Source organism: Typopeltis vanoorti, chromosome 18 (assembly GCF_054136105.1).
Source record: "Typopeltis vanoorti isolate ZY-2024b chromosome 18, IOZ_Tvanoo_1.0, whole genome shotgun sequence".
Classification (NCBI taxonomy): Eukaryota; Metazoa; Arthropoda; class Arachnida; order Uropygi; family Thelyphonidae; genus Typopeltis; species Typopeltis vanoorti.
In genome coordinates, this window is record NC_143566.1 from 97,972,353 (window position 1) to 97,990,940 (window position 18,588).

At 34.8% G+C, this 18,588-nt stretch overlaps 1 protein-coding gene across 4 annotated transcripts in view; it reads right to left on the reverse strand.

Moving 5' to 3' along the window:
• Su(dx) (WW domain containing E3 ubiquitin protein ligase suppressor of deltex) overlaps positions 1 to 18,588 on the reverse strand; it is a 436,167-nt gene that overhangs the window by 172,233 nt on the left and 245,346 nt on the right. The window lies entirely within an intron of this gene.

Below are 18,588 nucleotides of genomic sequence, written 5' to 3' on the forward strand. Positions count from 1 at the left end.
TTAGTTGACAATATAATGATTTCCCCTCCTGATGTGAAATTTTTTTTCAATTTGTTACACAATCAGGATATTTCAAATGGAAAAATGAGATTCTATAAACAGATTGAAGGCACAGTTATGGGTAACCCTGTGTCTCCACCTTTAGTAAACTATTTTGAACCATCGGAAAAATACTTTGTTCTCATCCATTCCTCCCCAACTATTTGGTTTCATTATGTTTTTGAGGGTTGACCTCATATTGAAAATGAACTTGCCACTTTCCTACACTGGATCAATAACCTTCACCCATGCATTGAATTCACCATGGAAAAAGAGAATGCTAGTATTTCACCATTCATGGACATCCATTTTATAGTTCGCCTACCGTTTGTAGCTCTCTCTCCTTGACATTTTGCCAAGAATAGTTGATTCATGCTGAAGGGGAGAAAGAAATGAAGGATGTACGAATTGGTTGCCAACATGCGAAATCACATGCTTTCTTGTCTGTCGCTGTACTAGTACTAGCTTGATTTTTGTTGTCGCTTTTTTGCATTATTTTTTATTATTAATTTGTATGATGGATCCAGTACAGTCAACAAGTTCTGTTGTTAAATGTTTCAGTAGCTCTTGCCAAAGAATATTGAATAATGTGCTGACATTCTGCAAAAAAGAATCGTTAGAAGGCCGTCTCCTTGTTCCCCTTTCTCAAGTCATAAAACATGCAAGTGCAATTGCGGGCATATCGGGATCGACTGTTAAAAGAATTCGTAGGGAATCAAAAGGTGAAGGTATGCCAAAATTTAAATCTCCTAAAAAAAAGCGCCAGAGTAAAGAAAACCATCGAAACCGTAGCTTTGAATGATTTTGATGTAGACATCATAAGAACTATTCACGAATTTTACGTGGTAGAGAAAAGAGTGCCAACTGTTCCGAAATTTATTCCTGTGCTTAAAGAAAAAATTAATTTTCCTTGGAAAAGGGAAACTTTAAGGAAAATACTTCATAAAATCGGATTTTGTTTCAAAAAGTCCCAGAATAAAAGGAAACTTATCATGGAGCGAAGTGACATTGTTTTATCAGTATTTGAGAGCAATAAGATGTTTCAGGGAGGAGAAAAGACCGATTGTGTATCTAGATGAAACTTGGATTGATAGTAATTTAACTTATGGAAAATGTTGGCAGTCTAATGAGCAATGTGGAGTGCTATAAACTGGAAATGCCTCACTGCGCATAATATATTTTGTGTGTGGTTGGAGAAATGGGTTTTTTTACCGAATTCAAACTTACTAAACAAAGCCAATTACCATAGGCAAATGAATTCTACGATCTTCGAAAAGTGGGCAGAAGAAAAACTGATTCCAAACCTTCTTAAAAATGCTGTTGTTATAATTGATAACGCCTCATATCATTCTATTCGATTAAACAAAGTTCCAGATTGGTCTAATAAGAAGCAAGTTCTTATGGATTGGCTCTCTGCAAATAACATTTCTCATTCCCCAGATATGCGAAAAATTGAATTGCTTAATTTGGTCAAAAGAAACTCGCTCACAACTAAACTATTTAAATTCGACACAATGCTCAAAGAGCATGGATTTCTAGCTTTGAGGCTATCACCATATCATTGCGATATTAATGCTATTCAGTATGTTTGGGCAGAAGTGAAAAGTTTCATTTGCCATTGCAACGTAACTGGAGATATTGACATGTCAAAACTTTTTAAGCTTTCAGAACAAGCGAGTGAAAGTATTACAGTTCAAAACTGGAGAAAATATTGCTTTCATGTCACCTAATTGGAAAATATATATTGGGACAGAGACGGAATTATCGAAGAATTATGCGAACCTTTGGTGATCAGTTTAAGTGAAAGTGATGGCGATTCGGACACCGATTCAGATATGAAGATTAAAAGGATTTGATAATGGTATTTTTTTCCAACCTTATCTTGCATGGGTTTGTTAAAAGAGTCACAACAAGTCATAAATAATTAATCGGTTTAGGACATTAAAGTGTCTCAGTTCTCTCAACTGTAAGTTTAGAATATCTAAGTTCATTTGAAAAAATTTCTGTTTTTCTGTATAATTATTTTTATTTTATAGAAAACTTATGTAAAAATAAACTTAGTTAAATTTTTGTTTATGCTATACCTTTTTTAATTTTGTTAATACTCTATGTACATTTATCCAACTGTTATACAAGCAAAATAGTTACACTTTAAAAACTACAATGTTCGTAAAAGAAAAGCTAAATTTTCCGACCTGTAATAATAAACAAACACATCCCAAAAGACAGATTGATTACCCTATTTTCGGAATGGATTCTCCTTTTTCTGACATGCGCAGAAGTGTCGAGGGACCTCTAATCGGTGGGCGAACTATACTTGCATAGCCTTTGGTACTTTGTCAACCAGTGTTTATCACAAACCTACCTTTACTGGCGATACATTTTTCAAAACTCTGATCATTTTATCTGATCCTTTTTACTAGCATAGTCTTTGGTACTTTGTCAACCAGTGGTTATCACAAATCTACCTTTAGTGATGATACATTTTTCAAAAGTCTGACTTCACACCTCCCTAAAAATTGGCATTGTCAAGTCATTAATTAGTAGAGAGCATAACGCGTGTGCTCTTCTCATTCAAACTTACAACAAGAGTTCTCATGATTAAAAATTTACAACCCTCATCAATTCCAACAGATAATTGTCTCTTATACTGCAACACCTAAGGATTATTCAACAGACTGCAGTGATCTAATCCCTTATATTTCTGGTATCTCTGATACCTATTGGTAGAATTTTGACACCTTAATCTTACATATTTTCCTATCAACATAATTTCTCGTCTGGTCCATCTAAAAATGCAAACTGTCACCTCTATCTTTAGCCGGTGTTTTTCAAGATCCCTTGTGAATTTAATTTTACATACTTTGGGCAGACAAGCCATTCTGTAAAAAAACATCAGTATTACTGTGAATATGCGAAATTTAAACCTCCGAAGCCTGATCTTGTACAGAATAATATTGACATTAAACACAGTATCCTGTGAGATGAAACTCATCTTCTTCATAGAAGCATTAAATATGAACTAACACATTTTAAAAGAAAATTGTGGTCTTTTTACATAACCTGAATCATAATGTTTCTCTCTTTCAAAAGTTTAGATTTCGATTTTATGTAGCCATCAAAAATAGTTTTAATATTAGTTATTAATATTAAATTCTTTCATGGGATAACCACTTTTAATTGTTAAACTGATTGTTTAATGTACCTTGCAAGGGTGTATATTCAGGTTGTACTAGGTGTGTGGTGCACACCCACGGAATAGAAATATCATCATCATCATCAAATTCCTGCCATGTACCCTCAAGGGGAGTACAGGATATGAGAGTACTACATGAAAAATTTACATCGATACTAACTTCCTATCTACAATTTTCCTCCAAATCAGTCTGTTACTTGTCAAGACTCCAACATTATCAGATCTTATATTTCTATCGTCTAAAGCACTTTGTACCGTATCAATCCACCTATATCTTGGTCTTCCTCTGGGTCATTTTCCTGCCAACCTGGAAGAGAACACTTGTTTTGCTAATCTTTCCTCTCCCATTCTATTTAAGTGACCATACCACCTGAGATTAGTCTGCTAACGCATTCCTAGATGCTGACAATGTCAAGTTCTTTCCTAATATCCTCTTTTTTAATATGATATTGCCACTGATGCCATCTGTTCACGCTTCTAATCTTTCTCAGGACTCTCATATCTGTAGTCTCTAGTCTTTGGTCAGGTGTTTCACTTCTGACCCAGCTCTCAGATGCATAAGTTAAAACTGGTTTGAACACTGTCTTGTATACAGCTAATTTAGTGTTCCGACTAATTTCTCGCTTATTCCATATGAATTTATTCAATTGACTTCCAACCATATGAGCTTTGCTGATTCTGTTGTCTATTTCTATATTTAATTTACCATCTTCAGTAAAAATCGTGCCTAAGTAACTGAAATGTTTTACTTGTTCCACAGGTTCTCCATTCACAACACAGTTGACATTTTCAATGATTCTGCCTATTTTCATTGTCTTTGTCTTTTTATTGCTGACCTTCATACCATATCTATTACAACAGCTATTCAATTTAGTCAGAGAATCTTGCAGACTTGTACTGGATTTATTTAGAAGTATAACAACGTCCACATAAAGCAAGGAGCTGACATTAACATCTCCAATTTTGATATCCTGTTTAATACCACTTTCCTTCATATGTGATCCATATAGATAATGAATAACAGAGGGGATAATGTACATCCTTGTCTCACACCAGATTTAACATTAAACCATCTTCCTGTACTTCCTTCAATTCTAACTGCTGACTTACAACTCAAATAAAGACTAAGTATTGCTTGATATAATGCCCCATTGACACCATGTAACTGCAGCGTATTGAATAGCTTCTCTCTTGGCACCTTGTCATATGCCTTTTCCAAATCGACAACACTTAAATACAGATCTGTGTTATATTCCCATGCGTTCTCGACTATTTGTCGTAAAGTGAAGATCTGATCCTGACAGCCTCTATTTGGCCTGAATCCAGCTTGTTCTTCACCAAGCTTTTCTTCCACAATTCTTCTCAACCGTTTATCAAGTATACTTGCATAGATCTTGCCAGGAACACTCAGTAGGGAAATACCTCTGTAATTCTCACATTCGGTTTTATTTCCCTTTTTATATATGGGTACTATGAGAGCTCTACTCCAATCATCGGGAATTCGTCCTTCAGTCCAGGCTTTCTGAACTATGCAGTGCAGCCACTGTAAGACTTTTATACCACCATACTTCAGCATTTCTGGTCGAATATCATCTACTCCTGCTGCCTTTCCACATTTCAAGCTTTTGATGGCTTTTTCTACTTCAAGTATGGATATGTATTCCTAACTGCATGCCTGGTCAGTGTTTTTTATCACTGTGCTGTCATCACTGCTTGTTTCATTTAGCAGTTTTTCAAAGTAATTACTCCATACTTCAAGGATATCTTTTTCTCCTGTTTTCATGTCACCTTTATCATCTCTAACTCCTTTTACAGCACTCTTTCCTCCATTCCTAAGCTTCTTCAACAACCTCCAGAATATTTTGCCACCTTCTTGATATTTATTTTCTATATTCTTGCCAAAGTCCTCCCATGACTTTTGTTTATCTAGTTTTACACAGTGTTTAGCATTCTTAAATTTGTCTCTGTATTCTGTAAGAGTAAAAGCTGACTTATTTTCCAGGAACTTTTGATATGCTTTCTTCTTTTCCTTCACTGCCTCTTTAAGTTCCTGTGTCCACCAGGGAGTTCTGATTTTTTTATCCTTGCACACAACCTCACCACATGCCTCTCTGGCTGAATCAATCAGTGTTTTCTTGAAGGCTTGCCACTGAATCTCAAGGTTTAGTTCCTGTTCTCAAACTCTTTCATTTTTTCTTCAATAATCTTTCTGTATTTTAGTCTACAGTTCACATCTGAGAGCTGCTCAACTTTTATTCGCTTTAGAACTTTCTTACATGTTATTAATTTCAGAAATTCAATTTTATCCTACTCAAGAATAAATAGTGATCACTTCCAATTTCAAATCCTCTGTACACTCTGGTGTTCTGCACCAGGGAAAAAACATCACTATCAACAATAACATAATCAATGAGACTTTTCTTATTCCTAGCCTCTTCTCTCCATGTAAATTTGTGCACATTTTTATGTTGGAACATGGTGTAAGTAACAAACAATCCATGTCCTGAGCAGAAATCAAACAGATATTTGCCATTATTATTAGCTTTGCTCTTTTCTCCAAATTTTCCCAAAATATTTTTATATGTCTCACAATCATTTCCTACTCTGCTATTTAGATCCCCAACAAGGACCAACTTTTCCTTTTTCTTTGTGTCAGTTGCTTTTTCTAAAGCGTTAAAAAATTCCTCCACTTCTACCTTAGTAGAACCTTATGTGGGACCACAGGCACAAATAAGTCTCACTGTCCAGTTCCCCATTCTCATATTTTCCCACATTACTCTACTTAAGACTGACTGCCATTCAAGAAGATTAGCCTCATATTTTGTGTTGAATACTATGGCTACTCCTTCTTTTCCTTGATTGCCATTGCCTGAATATAACATTTTGTATTTATTGCTCAGAAAGATCTCACCAGTTTTGGTCTTTTTTGTTTCAGTCACCCCTATTATGTCAATCTGGTACTTATCTAATTGTTTCATGGCTTCATGTGATTCCTTAAATTAAACTCTATATACTAATACTTCATGAAGAAGACACTTTTCCAAGTATAAACACTGCATCATGTGAATTCACGTTAATAGCCCAGATGTGCAGTCACAAACATGGACACCTTTGAGCCCTTTGAATAGACATACAGATCATGCAGCAGGTCAAATTCTTAGCTTTCCAGTAGTTTTAAATGACCAAAAAGGCGAGGCAGGCTGAGACAATAGCACCCAGAAATCAGTGGCTGACTGGTTATTGTGTCAATCAATCCAATCGAGCATGGTCATTTGTTGTGTGTTGCTGTTTTTGTTTTCTGAGTTTCATCTGTTTTGCGTGTGTCAAGTGTGAGCTGGAATTTAGGACACCAATATAGATAAGTTTTTAATATATAATTTTATAACTTTTTTTCCATATTTATAATGAGTAAACATGGACAAAATGTAACCAACATTTTCTGAATGTTACAGTTACATTTTGAATGCAACAATTTCTGCCAGAGCATTTGTGGATTGCATGATTATAGTCGAAGGAGGTTGGAACATTAAGTAAAACGAGCTATTTTAGCCTTTATGTGGTTCAATCCTGAAAAATAATAATTTTGAAAGTAATCACATTTTCCGATTTTTGTGCATATTATATATAGCTGTATTTAAAAATCATATCAAATTCACATTATCTGTGTCTCACTCTAGTATTTGCCAATGATAATCTAATCTCACTATGAAGCATAAACCCTTTGTACTTCTCATATAAATGGCATGCATTAAGCATGACCATTGTTCATTTGACCTTTATGCTTTCTATATTTAAAATTATATTAATTTATAAATTAAAGTATTCAAAGTTATCCTACAATTAACTGCATGGACCAACTGAGATGAGTGTTGATGCTCTATGCACTCTTAAAACTTTCATTCTTCAATAAAAATGCAATCATATGGTCAAATTGATGGGAATTTTGTAGCATGGATCGCATAAGCTACACAACAGCACACCCAATATAAATGGGCCTGCAACATCAGTGGTACCGTGTATTCCTCTTCTTTCATTTGCTTGTTGTTTCCATACACTGATGGCATACTATTATTTTCAGTATAAAGTTTTTGTACTTTCATTCAAGTTTATTAAAGTGTTTATTGTATAATTTTGTTGTATTCAATACATTATCTATATTTAACTTCCAAGTCAGAAGTCAGAATTGAAGGAGGTACAGGAAAATGGTTAAACCAGGTGTGAGACGAGGGCACATACTATCTGTACTGTTATCCATCATCTATATGGATCACATTATCAAGGAAAGTGATATTAAAACAAACCTAATATCAACCTTGCAGTTTTTATTCTCAGCATTTTACTTTATGCCGTCGATGTTATTATTATTAAGAGAGACTTCCAGAGAGTCAGGGAACAATCAAAGGAGGTCACATACTACAAGCACCAGCTGCCAGACTTGTTCTTGAATTCATTCACACTGCTTGCATGCGCACACGCACACAAATTATCCAATGGCAATCCATTTAAATCACACACAGCTATGAGAAAAAATTATAGATCTCACCCCTTTCTTAGCAGCATTCATGCTCAGCTTCCAAAGATACCCTCTTGGATTCTCCTTAAAAGAATTTCACCACTCATCTAAAGAGCACTCCCTATTGAGCAAGCTGTCTTCAGGCCAGGAAGAAGTTGCTGTGACCAGGTCTTGGCCCTGACAACAAAGATTGAAGCAGGCTTCCAGAAGAAACTTAAATCCGGAGTCACTTTCATCGACCTAATATCAGCTTATGACAGTCTGGATCAGGGATCTCTTCCTAAAGCTGAGTAATATCATAAGAGGCAAAACAACTTTCCAGTTTTTGAATCCATTCTCTCCAACAGAAAGATCCAGGTCCATATTAGTGGAAAAAAGAGCATGCCCAGATTCCTCCACAATGGTTTTTCCACAGGGCTCTGTGTTATCCCCTTTACTATTTAACATCGACATGCCTGACTTACCACATACCAGCTCAAGCAAATATGATATGCTGATGATCTCACTATCCTACACCAGTCTACCTCCTTTGCCAACCTGAAAACAACCTTGAACACAGACCTGAACATCCTGGAGGTGTACTTCAAGCAGTGGTACCTGAAGCCAAATCCAACAAAAACTGTGTCCGCTGCATTCCACCTGAATAATGCAGAGCCGAATTGACACCTCAACCTCTCTTTCAGTGACAAAAATGGTAAAACATGAGCCTCACTGGAAATACCTTGGAGTGAGCCTGGACAGACGCCTAACCTATAAAAGGCACATCACCATCCTGTCCAACAAAGTTAAAATGAGAAATAATATCATCTCATGGCTTCCTGGAACAACCTGGAGTTGTGGTGCTAGTGCCTTAAGGTCATTTGCACTAGCCCTCACATTCTCTGCAAAAGAATACTATGCCCCTGTCTGGGAAAGAAGTGCGCACACTAATATTACAGATACCCAGCTAAAATCTACCATGTGCACAATTAGTGGGACAGTGAGAAGCACCCCCCCCCCCTTCCCTGGCTGCCTGTCCTATCTAACATTGCTTCAAATATATGGAGAAGACAAGCCTCGAGTAAAGTATTTAATAAAGTAATGAGCAACCCACTCCTGCATCAGACTCTCATAAATCCACCTATTATTCATCTTAAATCAGGAAATCCTTTCTGGACCATGGACGAACTCTCTTCAGCTGCCTTATCATCAACACCTAACATGTGGAGAGAAAACCGGTCCAACAATCTTTCAACAAATGGTTTCCTGGTTGAAGATTCCTGTGCTCTGCAGACTGGTTTTGTCCTTCCTAGGAAGATTTGGTCATCTATCAACGTGATCAGAACTGACCAGGGCATACGTGGCTACCTACTGCATAAATGGAGACTATCAGACAACCCTTATTGCGACTGTTCCCCTGTGGCCCAGACAATCGCTCATATTGTGAATGACTGCCCATGTTGGTGGTTTCCAGGACATCCACGAAGTGACAGATGAGGCCCTGGATTGCTTTCTGGTCTGGACATTGACCTGTAGCTGCTTTTGCTATAAAAATAAATAAATAAATTTAGCAATTTTTCAAAGTAATTACTCCATACCTCAAGAATATCTCTTTCTCCAGTTTTCATGTCCCCCTTTGTCCTCTAATTCCTTTTACAGCATTCTTTCCTCCATTTCTGAGCTTTATCGACAGCCTCGAAAATATTTTGCCACCTTCCTGATATTTATTTTTTATGTTCTTACCGAAGTCTTCCCATGATTTTCGTTTAGCTAGTTTTACAGTGTGCAGCTTTCTTACATTTATCTCTGCATTCTTTAAGAGCACAAGCTGACTTAATTGCCAGGAACTTTCAATATGTTTTCTTCTTTTCCTTCACTGCCTCTTTAAGTTCCTGTGCCCACCATGGAGTTCTGGTTTTTCTATCCTTGCAGACAACCTCACCACATGCCTCCCTTGTTTTCTTCAGGGCTTATCACTGAATCTCCAAGGTCTGGTTCCTGTTCTCAAACTCTATGTATTTTAGTCTACAGTTCACATCTGAAAGCTGCTCAACTTTTATTTACTTTAAAACTTTCTTACATGTTCTTGTTTTCAATATGAAATTCAATTTTATCCTGCTCAAGACTAAATAGTGATCACTTCCAATTTCAAATCCTCTGTACACTCTGGTGTCCTGCACCAGGGATAAAACATCAGTAACGACAATAATATAGTCAGAGACTTTTCTTATTCCTCACCCTCTTCTCTCCAAGTGAATTTATGCACATTTTTATGTTGGAACATTGTGTAGTAATGACCAGTCCATGTCCTGAGCAGAAATCCAACAGGTATTTGCCATTATTATTTGCATTGCTCTTTTCTTCAAATTTTCCCAAAATATTTCTGATGTCTGAAAACCATTTTCTACTCTGCTATTTAGATTCCCAACAAGGACTGACTTTTCTTTTTTTTTCATTGTATGAATTGCTTTCTCTAAAGCCTTAAAAAATTCCTCCACTTCTACCTTAGTAGAAGCTTAAGTCTCATTGTCCAGTTCCCCATTCTGATATTTATCCACATCATTCTACTTGATACTGCCTGCCATTCAAGAAGATTAGCTTCATATTTAGTGTTGAATACTACAGCTACTCCTTTTCCCTGAGTGTTATTGCCTGAATACAGTATTTTGTATTTAGTGCTTAGAAAGATCTCACCAGTTTTTGTCTTTTTTATTTCAGCCACCTATATTATATTGATCTAGTACTTATCCAATTCCGGCAGCTCGATTTCTTTGCTATCCATGCCTCTTATGTTGATAGTACCGATCATGAATTCTGATGATACTACTTTTTGATGTGTCAGTCAGACATCCTCTTATCCACGCTAATATTTTATAATCCAAACCCATATTCTCCAATTTATGCAACAGTCTTCCATGCTTTATTCTGTCAAAAGCCTTAGCAAAATCCAAAAGTATCATGGTGTTTCCATTTCCCTTGTCAATTCCATTCCCCAACCAACTTTTCCAAAATCTTCACCACTACTCCTGAGATATCGATTTGTCAATAGCTGGATATATTGATCTTTGCAACACCATTGTGCAATGGGATTATCATGCATTCTTTCCAATCCTGCAGTATCCTCTCTGTTCTGAGATTCAAATTATATAGCCTAGTTAAAGAAATAGCAGTTCTGCTGAACACTCTTTTAGCACCCCTGATATTCTATTGGTCCTTATTGCAGAATTCTTATTCAGTTTGTGCAACAGCTCTAATTCCTCTTCCTCGTGCACCTGAGTTTCTTCATCCAGTAAAGAGGAAGCAGTGAACTCAATGTTGCATAAAACAGGTTGATAGCTTTTATTAATTAGTTGAACAACCTCTTCTTCATCTGTCACCCTCAACACCATCTGCATTCAGTACAGTAATTCTTCATATTTATTCTTTCTTTGACTTGCAATATGATAGAATTCTTTAGTGCTATCTTTAGCTTGCAGAACCAGTTTCTTTTCATACTCAGACTTAGCTTTCCATAACAAAATTTGTAATTCTTGTGGCTTGCTGCTTATAAATTTCATAACGGACACCATCCTTATGCGGACAGTATTCCTTCCACATCATCCTTTTCTTGTGAATCTCTTGCTTGATAAGATTACAAATCCATTTGACCCCAACCTATTTAATCTTCAAACTCTCAGGACACATTCAGATAATGCATCATTTAAGTATATTTCAATGTTTCCCATGCACTGTCGATATTTTTCCCATCCAGCAACTGATACCATTGTGCTGCACTCAGTATACTCCTCAGGTGTTCATAATTTCCTGCTTTGTAGTTCAGCATGTAACCTGTTCTGAATGGAACATTCCTAAACTTAGCCACTTCCCAAGTGAGTACTGTTTGATCATTGGCACCAATTGGAGGCAAAATAGTTATGTCTTCTACTGAAACACCATCTGACACCATAATCAAATCTAACACCCTTTGACCTTGAGTTCCTTCTGTCACATGATGCTTGAGGAAGCCGTCTCACAACAGCTCAATAAATTCAGTTTTATTCTTCCAATGAGATTTTACTGTTATCAATCAATGTTTGGATAATTAAAGTCTCACATTATGATGACTCTTTTCACATCCTTTATCTTTATTTAGTGATGCATTTCTTCTTTACTAGCAACTGATCAATCTGGTCTGTAACAACATCCCTGTATGTATTTGATCTTCTTAGATTCCACCTCACACCAAATAGCTTCAAACTCACTGTCACATGAAAAACTCTTACTAGTATTACAATCATAGGTGTCAACATTAACTGGATTCAAATCATCTGATATCATTAGCATCATGTCCCTTTCTTTCCTATCCTGTCTATCCTTGCTAAAAATACTGTGTCCTTTGCACTTGATACTGGTTAGTATTTCTGATTCTCATAGCCAGGTCTCACTAATGCCTACAACCTGAAGTCCCACCATACTACCCAAGACAATAAACTCTGCCTCTTTGTTTCTGATACTCCTAGATAGCAGTTATGTACAGACATAAGACAGAATTGTACTGCTAAATAAATCCAATACAAGTCAGCAGAATTCCCTGACTAAATTGAATAACTGCTGTAAATTGGGTATAAAAATCAGCAATAATAAGACAAGCACAATAAAAACATCAACTGCATCCTGAATGGAAAACCTATAGAACAAGCAACACATTTCAGCTATTTAGGCATAATTATTAGTGAAGATGGCAAGGTAAATATAGAAATAGAACAGCAGAATTAATAAAGCAGGTATGATACAAAGTGAATAATAACAACTAAATAAATTTATATGGAAATAAGAGAAACATTAGCCAAAACACTACATTAGCTGTATACAAGAGTGTTCAAACTAATTGTGACTTACTGATCACAGATCTGGGTTAGAAATAAAATACTTGATTAGAGACTGTAGACCACACATGAGAGTTCTGAGAAAGATTATAGGAGTGAACAGATGCCATCAATGGAAGTATCATATTAAAAATGAGGATGTTATGGGGGGACGACGACATTTTTAGCATTCAGGAATGTTTTAGCAAAGCTAATCTTAAGTAGTATGGTCATTTAAGGAGAATAACAGAGGGAAGGTTAATGTTCTTCGCCAGGATAGCAGGAAAAAGATTCTTAGGATTAATATAGTAAAAAGTGGCTTAAAACAGTGTTTTTCAAACTGCGGGTCATAATAAATACACACAAACATACATATTTACTTATTTGCACGCACATATATACATATATATTTTTAAATCAAAACATAATAGAAAACATCAGACTGTATCTCAATGATTTCATAACTTTAACATGTTCACAATGGGTGTTGTCACATTCCACCTTTTCCTTCAATAGAGAACTCACCTGATGGTATATTATATACCTTCTGCATTGAGCAGGTGCATTTTCACAAAGTGTCAAATAAAACATGCTACTTTGAATGATTTTGATTAAATTTTAGTTGTAAAATTACTGCCGACTTTGTCGTCGTCTAAGCAATTCAGGTATAGGCTTTTTATGTCCTGTTCCTGCTCTGCAGATGAAGTTAGTCTTTCCATCTTCGTCTTGGATGTCTGTGGTATCTTCTTGCTGTAGGTTTATATTTATATGCTAGTTTGAGGATCCTATTGTTATTCATCCTTTCTATGTGGTGTAGCTAATTTTGCTGATATTCTTCTGTTTTTGTATGATGTTTTTGTATATAATCGTTCTCTTATTTCTGTGTTTTTCTTTTTATCTAATCTAGTGAGTCCCAGGAAAGGTCTTAGAAACTTCATCTGTGCTGCTTCCAATCTTTGTCTGTTTCTTTGTTTTAGAATCCAAATTTGAGAGATGGTTTTTAGAGGTCATATTATGTCATCTTAATTGAGTTTCTTTAGTCATTTGTTTTCCAAAAGTTCTTTTAATTATGCCATTCATTCTACTGTAAATTTGTAGTCTTGCTTCCAATTGTGAATCAGTGTTGTATTGTGAGATCAAATTTCTTAAGTATTTGAATTCTGTAACTTGTTCTATTATTTTATTGTTAAGCATAATTTTGACATTTTGAATGGTGTTTCCATACTACATTGCTATAGTTTTTGTTTTAGAGATTTTCATTTAAAATTTTTTTGCTATTTCATTTAGATGGTTATTTGCAATTTGGAGTTTATCTTCTGAATTTGAAATTAGCAACTTGATCATCTGCATAAAGTATTGTATTTAGCTGTTTATTTGTTAGTTTAATTCCATCTTTGACAGTTGTTTTCCATTCTTTTAGGATTCTATTCATATAAACATTGAACAGATTCGGGATAAGCCATAACCTTGTCCTACTCCTTCCTTTATAGTTATAGGTTCTGATAATGTTCCATCTGCAAATTTGATGCAAATTTTTGTTTCTCTGTATAGACTTTTCATTGTTTTAATTAATTTAGGAGGTATTTTATCATCCTGTGATATTTTCCAGAGTAGATTTCTGTTCAAATTATCATACACCTTTTCATAGTCAATAAATAGAAGAAAGTGGGACGGTTAAATTCTTTTTTCTATGATCTGTTGCATTGTGAAAGAGGCATCTGTGCATCCTTTCTCCTCTTCTAAAACCACACTATAGACACTGCGGAACTGCAGCACCCCCAATTTTTCTCAATATATAAATATATTTATTAATTTATTTATATTTGCTTGTAATATTTAATTTTATCATCAACAATCCTATACAATTCTCTTATTTTGTATAAAAAAATAATAAAAATCCCTCTTGTAGCACTAGGAGGCCAAAAGATGCCAGAAGCACTGTGTTTACCACAGTATCATATTGCTACGTGAGCAAGCATATGCAAGTCATAATGAGATCAAGCTATTAGCGTAATGCGGCAATGTCCATCGCGCAGTTCCACTGTTGTTTATATGCAGTTTGTGCCAGTAGTAGTGTTCGTATGCTTATCGTGTTTACTTCGTATCTTTAAATATTTGGACATTACAATTAAAGGCATAACATTTGTTATAGTTTTTATTTTAGAACATTATTGGGGTTATTGACAATTATGACCTCAGAAATGCAACCTCAAGAAATAAGTTCTGTGACAGTAGTAAATGCAAGTGAACTACAAAAACTTAAATTTTCACAGTTGACTCTCGCTGAGAAAGTTTCTATTAAAAAAAGAAGCCGTCCTTTACCAGATATTCAAATATCTCAGCCACAAATAAGCAATGATAAGAAGTACATTAGAAGTTTTAATAGAGAGCGGTATAAAAAGAAAAGTTACCTATGTAGTTGTGAAGTGAAAAATGTACTATTTTGTTTTTTGTGTTTGTTGTTTGGAGGTGATATGAAATGGACAAAGGATGGTTTTGTAAATATAAATAAAATGAAAGAAAAAACTGAAAAACATGAACCATCAAAAAAACATATTGAAAATACAGTTTCTTTGTTGCTTTTAGGAACTGTAGATATTAAACAAAAACTTAGTGAGGCCTACAGAATTTCAATTAATGAGCATAACAAAAAGGTTGCTAAAAACCGTGAAATTTTATCCAAGATAACTGAATGCATGTTATTTTGTGGAAATTCTGAAATTCCTTTATGTGTACATGACGAAAAGATGATTTGGCAAATCCAGGTCTATTTAGGGGATTAGTGAATTTAGCATTTAAATTAGATCCAGATTTAAGAAACCATTTAGAAATTAGTACAGTCTTTAAAGGTATTTCTAAGACTATAATACGTTTAGTTTAATCCTTTATCCAAGTGTGAGCAAACAAAGTTGGATAAAGGATTAAACTAAACTTATTATAGTCTAACCAAGTGAAAAATAAACTCTCAACATCTTTCTCTGAATCCAGAATAATCTAATAATAAGGTTGTACACCTTTTGGCAACTCCTATAGGTGGGGATGACCTCTCATTGCTTCTGCCTTGGTGTCTCCACTACTGGGCCTGGCTCCCACTGACAAGACCTCAATAAAGGTCGAAACTGATATGGGTAGTGGCCCTTGCCTTAAAGCATAGCATTAGACATATTCCCAAGGAGATGGCTTTGCATTATGGGAGATACTGAGATAGGAGTGATGATAGCTTTCTCCACCTTTGCCATGAGTTGTCCTGGTATTGCACCACCTTAGCTCAGTCCTGAAGATACTTTCAGGCACAAACTTTGTTTGCTCACACTTGGATAAAGGATTAAACTAAACTTATTATAGTGTTTCTAAGACTATTCAGAATGAGATACTCGATTGTCTTTTTCAAATATACCAAAATGAAGTAAATGAGGATATTGAGGAAGCTTCATTTGTAGCTGTCATGGCTGATGACACAACGGATATTTCAGAACACTCTCAGATGGTTATTGTTTTTCGATACTTATTGAATGAAGAAATATCTGAACGTTTTTGGGGATTCTTTATATCAGAGAATCAAACTGCAGATGGCTTATCCAAATGTATTCTAGAGTAGTTAGATATTATTCTTCAAGGTAATAGACAAAAACTAATAGCTCAGACATTTGATGGTGAAATGTCATGAAGGATAAAAAAAGGGGGAATTCAAGCAAAAGTTAAAGAATTTTATAATAATGCACATTTCACTCATTGTTATGCTCACCAACTGAATCTTATAATGAAAAATGCAGCAAGTGTTACGCGGAACTCAAGAATTTTTCTCCAATATTATGGCTATATCAACATTTTTCTAAAGATCACCACGACGTGTAACAATTCTTCATAAGCATATAAATGGCGCCATTCCACGCCCATCTATTACAAATTGGAACTTTAACATACACACAGTAAACAAAGTTTACGAAAATTTGCAACTGTTAAAAAGCTGCCTTGCTAAAATTCAGTCAACATCAAATGCAGATCAAACTATTTCAGAAGCCGCAACAGGAATTTTACACTATCTAAATAAGGAAAAATTCATGCTCGGGATGGAGCTTTTTTATCAGATAATGCCTCATGTTGAAGTAATTTACAATCAAATGCAATCTTGTGAAATTGATGTATTCCAAGTACATGAATATATAACAAGTTTTAAAACTGCTATTTTGACAATAAGAAATTCAGAGTACTGTGAGAACCCTTCAAAGATGCTCACTGCTGAATCGAAGGAAGTATGGCTGCAAATGTGTTGATATGAAGGAAAGGTATTCTTTCACTAAACATTTAGTAGTTGCTAAATTATTTGACAAGGATAAATTAGCTAATTTTAAGAATAAATTGACTACAGAAGAAATAGGCAATTTAGGCAATTTTAAGAATAAATTGTCTACAGAAGTAATAAAATTGACCCACTGAAGCATATCCCATTATCAACAAAGAAAAACTTGAAACTGAACTTTGAGTATTCTACAGTAGACCCGACATGCATGATTATTGTAAATTAATTGACTTGTTAAAATTAATAACAGAAAATAATTTAAATTGTGTTCTTAGTGAAATTACTGTAATGATAAAAATTTTCTTGACAATTCCTATGACTACATCAGAGCCTGAATGCTGTTTTTCAGCATTAAAGAGAATGAAAAACATTTTTGAGGAGCACTATGAATCAGGATAGGTTAAATGCACTTGCGATCATTTCAACGGAGAAAAAATTCTTCAACAGTCACACAAACATCAAGGGAAAAGTATTGATCTTTTCGCTCGAAACGAAACAAGAAGAATGGATTTTACTTTTAAGTAATTTTGAATTATACCAAACTGTATAATTTTATCGATAATAAACAATATTTGGTCTTGTTTAATTTTTTTTTTTTAATTTTGACCATAATTTTGATATTTTATCCAAACACGTAAACTGTACTTACAGTGTGTATGTATATTTTGAAAGTTGCAGTACCCTCACAATTTCAAGCTACGAGCCGCCACTGATGATAACATATAGTATCTATGGGAGGGAAGTTGTTTATCATTATTCAGAGTCAGGTTATTTTCATTCCAGATGTTTCCAACTTACACTAAAATCGCAACACATAGTAGATCGATTATTTGTCTCCACACTGTATTTAGTGGTAAAATAAAACTACTCATCTTTCTTGAGTTTGCAGTATGATGTGTGTTGGGAAGGAGATATTTATAACTTTCATTTATCTTCCCAAAAAAAAAAAAAATAGGCATAGTGAGCAAAGCTCTGTTTATTGGCAGGAATAAAAATGAATCTTTGTATATTTTATGGCAAGCATGTAAAATGTATTTTTTATTGCACGTTGTGGTGAGAAACATTTGAAAAACTCTGCTTTAGAAGACATCAATATACACGTCTCATAATACAGATCTGATCTGGAGTCTTGATAAATAACATATTAATTTAGAAAAAAATTACCGATAAAAAGTTAGTAATGATGAACTCTTATTCATATAGTACTGTGAAAATATCCTGCACACACGCACACATACACACACTCTGCAGTTACCTGTCAGGAATTTCATTATAATATCTGAGCATTTCTGGTTGAATATCATCTCCTCTGCTTTTCCATATTTCAGGTTTATGATGACCTTTTCTACTGCTACTGTTGATATGTTCTCCAGATTACATTCCTCTTAAATGTATCACTGTTCTATAACTTCTTGTTTCTTGTAGCAATCTTTTAAAGTAATTATTCTAGACATCATCAAGGACATTATCTTTGGTTTTCATGTTCACCTTTATCACCTGTAATTTCTTTTATAGTACTGTGCTCTATTCTTTCTCAACAGACTTCAGAATATTTTGCCATATTATTTATTTTCTATTTTCTTATAGAAAATAGACTTTAATAGACTCTAAGCACTTTGATTTACTTACTGGGAACTTTCAATACGTTTTCTTCTTCTTTTTCATGACAGCTTCCACCATGAAGTCCATCATGAAGTTCTGCTTTTCCTACCCTTGC